The sequence below is a fragment of the Cherax quadricarinatus genome, chromosome 57, assembly GCF_038502225.1.
Source record: "Cherax quadricarinatus isolate ZL_2023a chromosome 57, ASM3850222v1, whole genome shotgun sequence".
Classification (NCBI taxonomy): domain Eukaryota; kingdom Metazoa; phylum Arthropoda; class Malacostraca; order Decapoda; family Parastacidae; genus Cherax; species Cherax quadricarinatus.
In genome coordinates this window covers 2426760-2437163 of record NC_091348.1, presented here as the reverse complement: position 1 = coordinate 2437163, position 10404 = coordinate 2426760, and the positions used below count along the sequence as shown (strand labels likewise).

The window sequence follows — 10404 nt, the reverse complement described above, 5'->3', positions numbered from 1 at the left end:
ATGCAGTATTAGAATGTGGGGCAGAAGTTTGTGGTTATAGGAGGGTGGGGGCAGGAGGAAAGAGGAGTGATTGGTGGAATGATGAAGTAAAGGGTGTGATAAAAGAGAAAAAGGTAGCTTATGAGAGGTTTTTACAAAGCAGAAGTGTTATAAGAAGAGCAGAGTATATGGAGAGTAAAAGAAAGGTAAAGAGAGTGATGAGAGAGTGCAAAAGGAGAGCAGATGATAGAGTGGGAGAGGCACTGTCAAGAAATTTTAATGAAAATAAGAAAAAATTTTGGAGTGAGTTAAACAAGTTAAGAAAGCCTAGGGAAAATATGGATTTGTCAGTTAAAAACAGAGTAGGGGAGTTAGTAGATGGGGAGATGGAGGTATTGGGTAGATGGCGAGAATATTTTGAGGAACTTTTAAATGTTAAGGAAGAAACAGAGGCAGTAATTTCATGCACTGGTCAGGGAGGTATACCATCTTTTAGGAGTGAAGAAGAGCAGAATGTAAGTGTGGGGGAGGTACGTGAGGCATTACGTAAAATGAAAGGGGGTAAAGCAGCTGGAACTGATGGGATCATGACAGAAATGTTAAAAGCAGGGGGGGATATAGTGTTGGAGTGGTTGGTACTTTTGTTTAATAAATGTATGAAAGAGGGGAAGGTACCTAGGGATTGGCAGAGAGCATGTATAGTCCCTTTATATAAAGGGAAAGGGGACAAAAGAGACTGTAAAAATTATAGAGGAATAAGCTTACTGAGTATACCAGGAAAAGTGTACAGTAGGGTTATAATTGAAAGAATTAGATGTAAGACAGAATGTAGGATTGCGGATGAGCAAGGAGGTTTTAGAGTGGGTAGGGGATGTGTAGATCAGGTGTTTACATTGAAGCATATATGTGAACAGTATTTAGATAAAGATAGGGAAGTTTTTATTGCATTTATGGATTTAGAAAAGGCATATGATAGAGTGGATAGAGGAGCAATGTGGCAGATGTTGCAAGTATATGGAATAGGTGGTAAGTTATTAAATGCTGTAAAGAGTTTTTATGAGGATAGTGAGGCTCAGGTTAGGGTGTGTAGAAGAGAGGGAGACTACTTCCCGGTAAAAGTAGGTCTTAGACAGGGATGTGTAATGTCACCATGGTTGTTTAATATATTTATAGATGGGGTTGTAAAGGAAGTAAATGCTAGGGTGTTTGGGAGAGGGGTGGGATTAAATTATGGGGAATCAAATTCAAAATGGGAATTGACACAGTTACTTTTTGCTGATGATACTGTGCTTATGGGAGATTCTAAAGAAAAATTGCAAAGGTTAGTGGATGAGTTTGGGAATGTGTGTAAAGGTAGAAAGTTGAAAGTGAACATAGAAAAGAGTAAGGTGATGAGGGTGTCAAATGATTTAGATAAAGAAAAATTGGATATCAAATTGGGGAGGAGGAGTATGGAAGAAGTGAATGTTTTCAGATACTTGGGAGTTGACGTGTCGGCGGATGGATTTATGAAGGATGAGGTTAATCATAGAATTGATGAGGGAAAAAAGGTGAGTGGTGCGTTGAGGTATATGTGGAGTCAAAAAACGTTATCTATGGAGGCAAAGAAGGGAATGTATGAAAGTATAGTAGTACCAACACTCTTATATGGGTGTGAAGCTTGGGTGGTAAATGCAGCAGCGAGGAGACGGTTGGAGGCAGCGGAGATGTCCTGTTTAAGGGCAATGTGTGGTGTAAATATTATGCAGAAAATTCGGAGTGTGGAAATTAGGAGAAGGTGTGGAGTTAATAAAAGTATTAGTCAGAGGGCAGAAGAGGGGTTGTTGAGGTGGTTTGGTCATTTAGAGAGAATGGATCACAGTAGAATGACATGGAAAGCATATAAATCTATAGGGGAAGGCAGGCGGGGTAGGGGTCGTCCTCGAAAGGGTTGGAGAGAGGGGGTAAAGGAGGTTTTGTGGGTAAGGGGCTTGGACTTCCAGCAAGCGTGAGTGAGCGTGTTAGATAGGAGTGAATGGAGACGAATGGTACTTGGGACCTGACGATATATATATATATATATATATATATATATATATATATATATATATATATATATATATATATATATATATATATATATATATATATTTATATCAACCTGTACTCCCGAGAACCCAAATGGGAGATATATGATTATATACACTTGGAAAATCCTTCTGGCATTAGTGCCAAGTTTGCACACTAAAATTACTCCCTATGAATCCAAAAGACTTGGCAGTCGTTGCAACATCCTCCAATGAAGAGCAAGAGTCCCACTAACACGGTAAGAGACAACACAATAAGTGTCAGGGGCCCATGACTGTTCTACTGCCTCCCAGCATACAGAAGGGAATTACCAATACACCCTGGCTGTCTTCAAGAAGGCGCTGGACAAGCACCTAAAGTCTGTACCTGACCAGGCAGTCTCTTTCGTAAGTCGGTTTGCATGCGCCCAACTTTAACAGCCTGGTTGATCAGGCCCTTATCCACCATGAGGCCTCGTCACAGACCAGGCCGCGGGTGCATTGGCCGTCGAAACACACTCCAGGTATACCCCAGGAGAAACATTGGTTCAGTAAAAAAAACAGGGACAGATGTACATGCGAGTCTACTACGATTAAAAGAACTTCAATCAGCTTCATTAACTTGAGACTGAGAGTCAGTGTATCTACCAACATTCTATGATGCAGGACGAGCCACATGTATGGTGCATCGAACAACATAAGCAGACTCGTGAATGTAACTACCTCCCTGCTCAGGCTGGGTTAACAGCATATTTGGGATGTTAAATCACCACCACCAGATGTAGAACAAAAGAAATGTAATCTTTTTCAGTTTGACACTTGTCAAATCTTGCGTCACTATGTACTGGTCTGCGATAAAAATTAATGAATTAAAGGACAACTCACTCAAAACTGTTCAAGAAACGTCAAAGAATTTTATCCCCTGTGGTAGATTAACAAAGATTCTGAAAGTAGACCACGACTTTTCGCACTGTAAATTACACATTACTACTTATTTTTATTTTTCTGAGTATGCATGACCTTATTTACATGTGCATAACAAGATATAAACATGTAAATAGTTCATTATTACTGTAATCTCTTCATTCCTCTAAACTTGCAATGCAGTCCCTGGATCAATTACGTACCTGTGTAATATTTTGATTACCGGCCACAGGTATTTGTATGGGGTGAATGGATAAAATATTGATCTGAAAGTGCTCTACCTGATTAGCTAGGAATAGATTTTTTATGAGCTTGCAGATAGTTGAGCTTAGCATGCTTAGAGAGTAAGGGAGATAAATAATACTAGAGATGCTTTTTAATGCTGAGTTATTTACTGTTTATTTTTATTGTTGTTGATATTGTTGTTATTATTAAAATATTGAAAGTTATGTGCTAATTGTTTAGGCTGAATGAGAATTAATGAGGGCCGCTTATAAGCAGGAAGAGTTGCAAAAGGGATTGGAAGTAATTATTCATTTTATGGATGAGGAAAGTGTTACAAGTAATTGATGTAGCATACAGATGATTGATAATGTTAGTGTATTTATAGGCGACTGACATGTGCAAAAAATCTCTTTCAGTGAGGGGGAGGCGTTAATACTTTTTTTTAGTGTAGTTCGTGGTGGTAAAGAACGTACATAGTTGGTTAAATATTTAATGTATTGCAAGTGAAAGCAAATGATTTATTTGGAGATGATAGAATGCTTATACAGATATTACCTGGAGTTTACCTGGAGAGAGTTCCGGGGGTCAACGCCCCCGCGGCCCGGTCTGTGACCAGGCCTCCTGGTGGATCAGAGCCTGATCAACCAGGCTGTTGCTGCTGGCTGCACGCAAACCAACGTACGAGCCACAGCCCGGCTGATCCGGAACTGACTTTAGGTGCTTGTCCAGGTCCAGCTTGAAGACTGCCAGGGGTCTGTTGGTAATCCCCCTTATGTGTGCTGTGAGGCAGTTGAACAGTCTCGGGCCCCTGACACTTATTGTATGGTCTCTTAACGTGCTAGTGACACCCCTGCTTTTCATTGGGGGGATGGTGCATCGTCTGCCAAGTCTTTTGCATTCGTAGTGAGTGATTTTCGTGTGCAAGTTCGGTACTAGTCCCTCTAGGATTTTCCAGGTGTATATAATCATGTATCTCTCCCGCCTGCGTTCCAGGGAATACAGGTTTAGGTACCTCAAGCGCTCCCAGTAATTGAGGTGTTTTATCTCCGTTATGAGCGCCGTGAAGACGATGGTTATGGTTATCATTTCAGTTAATGTTTAATTTTTGCTTACTGTATAAGTGACTGTGTAGGATTGTGTTAGGATGAGAAAATTATTAGTAGGCAAATGTTAAGAAAATGCGATTGGAAAGGTGGAGAAAATGATCACAGCCTACTATCTGAGGGAAACTCAGGGCGCCTCCCAACCCTTTGAGAGTTAGGTTCAGTTTTTCTTGTATCGTGTACTTTGGGCACAGAAAGTGCATCATTAGGTCATTTGAGAGGCATTCGAGTTGTCTCAGTAGTTTGTAGTGCTTGATCATTCCCCAGGATGCAACCCACGACGATCGACTAACTCCCAGGTACCTTTTTACTGAAGGTTAACAGGGACAGTGGGTGTAAGGAGACTCGCCCATATGTCTCGCCCTGCCCAGGATTCGAACCTGGGACCATTCGGTTGTGAGCCGACTGCGCTGACCACTGCGCTACAGGTCACCCAGGTAAACTTGATGTTCTAAGATTATTAGTAATCAAATAAGTTTATTCAGACACATGTACACATAAATACAGTTACATAAATTATCATACATAGCAGTATATGTGTAGATTACTGAGGATAACCCAAAAAAGTAAGACAAAGTGAATGAAGTATTTGTCATGTTATGTTTTGAAGGTTATTAAGATATGATTATTATTATTTCAATAAAAATTAAGCATTAAGTGCAAAATGGTTATACAGTGCTGCAGGGTCAGATGAGCTAAAGATAAAACATGCGAAGATGAGAGACCAGGGAAGGTTAGGAGCATGCGAGATGCAGAGTCAGTAGGAGTAATGGGAAGTGTTAAAGAAAAAATATCACTTCGATTACATTTTCATTATAGCTCTTCCAACTACCCTCACCGATTCTGCCTTTTGTATACCCCTAACCCTTGTTGGTCTCTCATCTTCGCATATTTTACTCAAGTCCAGTGGCTAACGCTACGGTCTGGAGTTTTGAGACTTACAGCGGGTTCTACTCCCACCCGCGGAATGGTTTATTGAGATAAGTTGCTTGTGTAAGTGCGTGTCAATTTTTTTTTTTTTTTTTTTTTTTTCAATTTCTAGTTGTGGTAATTACTTCATGAACTCTGATTTGTGTTTTTAGAAATGGTGTCTCGGAGTGTATTTTCCTCCTCTCTACTATTCATTTTCAAGAAACTCTATGGAAATATATCAAACTGACTATGATGGGTTATGCTACAATTAATCCACATGAAAATCTCATGAACAGGTTGAGGCAAAACCATATAAAGCCGAAGGAAGAGATATGCTATAGCTCGAAGCCATGAGAGAACCGAGTAGCAACAAAGGAAAAGACTGAGCCAGGAATAGATAACACACCTGAATTAACATTAGAGAAACTTAAAATTACGTTACCTCAGGTACTGTAAATAAAATGTCGCATTTCCTATCTTATTTCACATTTCCTTTTAGACTTACTATCTCAACATTCTACATGTACCTAGAAATTAAAAGAAAGAAAAGTAAAGACTGGTCACTCTTCGGTAAACATAACCAGATTCATTACATTATATCAACCCTCTCTCTCAGATCTTAACCTAGTAAATTTATTTAGGTACAGGCACACATATACAGTTAAACAATTTATCATACATGGTAAAACATGTGTAAATTTTCTAGGACACCAAAAAATTTCATAGAGTTTTGTTTTTCACTGGTAGTTACTATAAACCCATGTACTGGATTGTATTGTCAGTTGAATTTACTACAGTTTTTTAACCTCGAATCCTTCGTATTAATGGCGTAATATGCCAGCTAAATGACAGAGACACTAACATGAAAAGTTTATTGATACCATTTCGCCAAGAACGTGCTCTATGTACTCATTTTCGAAAAATAACAGTTTCTAAAAATTTTCAGAACCTTTTAGGTAACTTGGATTCTCCTTACCTCTTGTTTCTAACAGGTTTTAAGGGATCGTACTCATATGACTTCTCTAAATTAGCCTTACCAATTACAGAAGAACAATCACTGCAAAGATATTTGAAAAATGGCAATTCTGGTTTATGAACAGTATTGACACAACGAGCAATGACGTGTTCTTTTCATAAAAAAAAAAAAACAGCCCAGTGTACATATACAATGCACAATATGGAAAATAAGCTATTAAACCCAAAAATACTTGATAAGAACTGCTGTTGTTAATATGTACATTCCCCTCAAGGAAGCCACTTGGGGATTACAGCTCTTTTACACGAATAAACATATTTATATTAGGAACGAGACATAGATATTTATATTATAGACAATTTTTCTTGACATATCTGTAAGCGATAACTGAATGCTCAAAATAAACCATACCCCCGTGAAAGAAACAACAGTCCTCTTAGAGTGAGGAACACATACAGGTATTAACTTACAGAAAATGAACTGAAGTTATTATGTGGGTTAACTAAAGCAATATTAGTAACAATGGGAAAAGCGAGAGCTGTATTCAGGAAATTTGCAACTGATTTACCAGAGAGTATAATCCTTTTTAAATAGTTCCTTTGATTCATACGGCAATTCCTATAGGCATACTAAAGATATACATGGACCTTTCATATTTTACATTACTTTAATTAGGTTTTCGTAAATAGTTGTGCCACGATGATCAGCAACGCTTTACAGACATTAGAAGTTGGAGGAAAAACGAAGTCTAACATATCTACGGTGATCCATAGCCTGGTGGTTAAAGTTGTCGCTTCACACTCAGGGTGTCAGCGTGCCTCGTTGTGCTCCGGGTTATCTCGTGTTTTCACGGTCGCTCTTACGTGCTAGAACTTTAATTGGTGTCATCAATCTTATACGATACATCCCTCTAGCGCTTGGAACCAATCTTGGGCGGAAAACATTATATACTGAGTCAAAAAAGGAGAATTAGTGTGCACTACCTAGCAGAGTTTACTGCCATAGGGGAATCATAGGCCTGTGTCCCGGGTGAAAAAAAAAATAATAATAATTGAACTTTTCGTGTCAGAGGAAAGAAAGTCTCCCTGATAATATTGAGTATACATAGTGTATAGTGTATACTACAGTGGCTCCCTAGTATATTGATGATAAAGGCTAAAGTGTCATTTGAAAACAGGTGAATTTGTAAATGAAGTGATAAGCCTATAGAGGCAGGTGCCAGAAGTCGCCAGAAACTTACCACAGGTCAGCTGTTTTAATAATCTTCCTGGCCTGCTAGTGTACTCGCATATAATCTAGTGATACCAGTGAATAGCAGAATACAGTGTTGTAGTAGCAACTAACCAGTATTATAATGGTACTTAGTGGAGTGGAGTGACTTTCATTAGTTTCTTTTTCTTGAATTACCAGACGTTACTGTGAATTTCATATAACCTGTAGTTACCAGCGGTCGCAATATACACAATGAGAAGCAATTATTACTACAGAAAAAGCGTCCTTCCTCCAAAATTTGCACCAGTCAACTATAGTGATAATATAGCATTTATTGTGGTGGAGACGGAAAAAAAAATATAGAAAAGCTAGATACAGCGATTGATAAACAAGGGTGGAGGTCGACCGTTCGTCATTGTAGGAGTGCCAGCAGTCACCGATTTCTTCAACACGCAAGTTATACTTTTGTATCAGTCAAATCACTTATTACTCGGGTAGATAATTTCCAGTAGAGCCTTCATGTGCTAGCTCAAATCACCGACCAGTATGTTTAAATAAGTGACCCACTGATCAGATCAGATCGACTGGTCGAACCCTTGACTGGTCCGAACCCTTGACTGGTCCGAACCCGGGACTGGTTTCAAACGGTTTCGTTGGACAATAAAGCAGACTGTAAACGGATGGGGTTGTAGGCGCCCTTATAAACACAAACATTAAAAATCAGGAACGTGACGGTAAGCTGTCCAATATACAAAAACAGTTAGAAACAGAAATACAAATAGCTAGAGCTTCATTTAAGGAGGTTATTAATAGAGTATTCAAGAGGTTGCTAGTAGAATTGCAGTAAATCAACCATTCAAATCATTATGAAGCTGTGTGTAGTCTGTGGTCAGTCAAACAAACGGGCTTCCACATGGATAAATTGTCATTTTTGTGGAAATTGGTGTCACGCCCCTTGTGCAGATATCCCAGAACTAGCTACAAGCAGTATTAAAACAGAGAAGTGTTTTTGGGTATGCCCTAATGAGGAAAATCTGTGGACTAAAATCACAAGGGTATTAAAAGAGGACAACATCAAAGCTGCTTTCATAGAAAACCTGGAAGCTTTCTACAACAGATGGGAACATAAAAAGTCTGGGCTGAATGGTACTGCCCTTGATACTGGCCATGTAGTCACAAACTGTAAGGCTGGAGGTGATGTCCTGGTAGTCAGTAAATGTGGGGCTGATAGTGCTGTCCTGGGAGACAGTAATGGTGAAGCTGGAGGTGCTGTCCTGGGAGACAGTAATGGTGAAGCTGGAGGTGCTGTCCTGGGAGACAGTAATGGTGAAGCTGGAGATACTGTCCTGGGAGACAGTAATGGTGAAGCTGGAGATACTGTCCTGGGAGACAGTAATGGTGAAGCTGGAGGTGCTGTCCTGGGAGACAGTAATGGTGAAGCTGGAGATTTTGTCCAGGTAGTCGGGAATTATAAGCAGGAAGGAATACATATAAATGACCTCATAGGGGACAAGAGCCATAGTAGGGAAACAAGTGTAGTCAAAGATAAGATAAAACCAATATTGCAAACTAGAAATACCGCAGGAAATAGCAAACAAGAGGACTCCAATAGCAATACTGAGGATAAATTACCAAAAACAACTGGTGGGAGCTCCATTGTTGGTGCTAGGGATGATAGAAGTAAGACAGGGAAACATGCACCAACAGGGAATACAGTCACAGAAACCCAAGGCAAGCGGAAACCAAGCCTGTGCACATACTATGCACTTGGTATCTGCTGGCATGGGAAATCTGGAAAAAGAGATGGGACATGCAACTATGACCACCCTAGAAAATGCCATGCCCATATGACAACAGGAAAATGCAAACTCCCTTCCTGTAAGCTTTTTCACCCTGAAATGTGTACCTCTTCAGTACAGGAAAGACTGTGCTATAACTTAAATTGCCAGGCATAACATCTAAAGGGGACAAAAAGATACAAAACATCCAGGCCATGGGAAAACCTGGGTAGCCACAGCCACTCAAGAGGGAGAGGTTTTTTAGTGCCAGGAAGGAAAAAAAACTGGCAGGAAATGGCAGAAATCGTACACCAAATCCAGTCATTCCTGGAGTGGAACCACAGTCGATGGCCTCCACTCCAAACCAACAGATACAGATACTAATGCCGGAAAAAAAATCCCCCCCCAGTACCAACAATACCACCAGTCCGATAACATTCTTCTTTGCAAATATACAGGGTCTAAAGCCAGCAACAAACAACAAAATACCTTTCATCCGTGGAATGCTTGCAGAGGCAAAGGCAATGTTCGCGGCTTTCACTGAGACCCACATAAAGGATCACTTGGACAACGAAATATGGATCCCAGGTTACAACCTATACAGATGTGACAGAGTGAACAGGCAAAAGGGGGGGATTGGCCTGTACATTGCAGAGTCACTTGTTTGCACAGAACTGCTTAATGCCTCAAATGATGTAGTGGAAGTTTTAGCAGTAAAGGTCGAGAACCAAAACCTAGTCATTGTGGTAGTCTACAAGCCTCCGGATGCAGCATCCCAGCAATTCCAGGAACAGCTGTTAAAAATTGACCACTGTCTGGAAAATCTTCCAGCTCCTGCACCCAACATCTTGCTCCTGGGGGATTTCAACTTAAGGCACCTAAAATGGAGGAATATAGCAAATAATATTGTTGCAGTAATAACACCAGGAGGCAGCTCTGATGAAAACTCACACTCACACGAGCTTTTAAATCTCTGCACAAAATTCAATTTAAACCAGCAAATAATAGAGCCTACTAGACTGGAGAATACACTAGACCTCATCTTCACTAACAATGATGATCTGATAAGAAATGTCACCATATCAAAAACAATATACTCAGATCACAACATAATTGAGGATCAGACATGTATGCGTGGAGCCCCAGACCGACAAAATGAGACTAGTCACGAGGGAGCATTCACCAAATTCAACTTCAATAACAAAAACATAAAGTGGGACCAAGTAAACCAAGTCCTAACCGATATAAGC

The 10404-nt window shown here is 39.9% G+C and overlaps 1 non-coding gene across 1 annotated transcript; it reads right to left on the bottom strand.

Annotated features, from left to right (window-relative positions):
- Positions 1-4634: 4634 nt before the first annotated feature.
- On the bottom strand, positions 4635-4708 carry TRNAV-CAC (transfer RNA valine (anticodon CAC)). Its single transcript has one exon. It is a non-coding gene; the product is annotated as a tRNA-Val (tRNA).
- Between the last annotated feature and the right edge of the window lie 5696 nt (positions 4709-10404).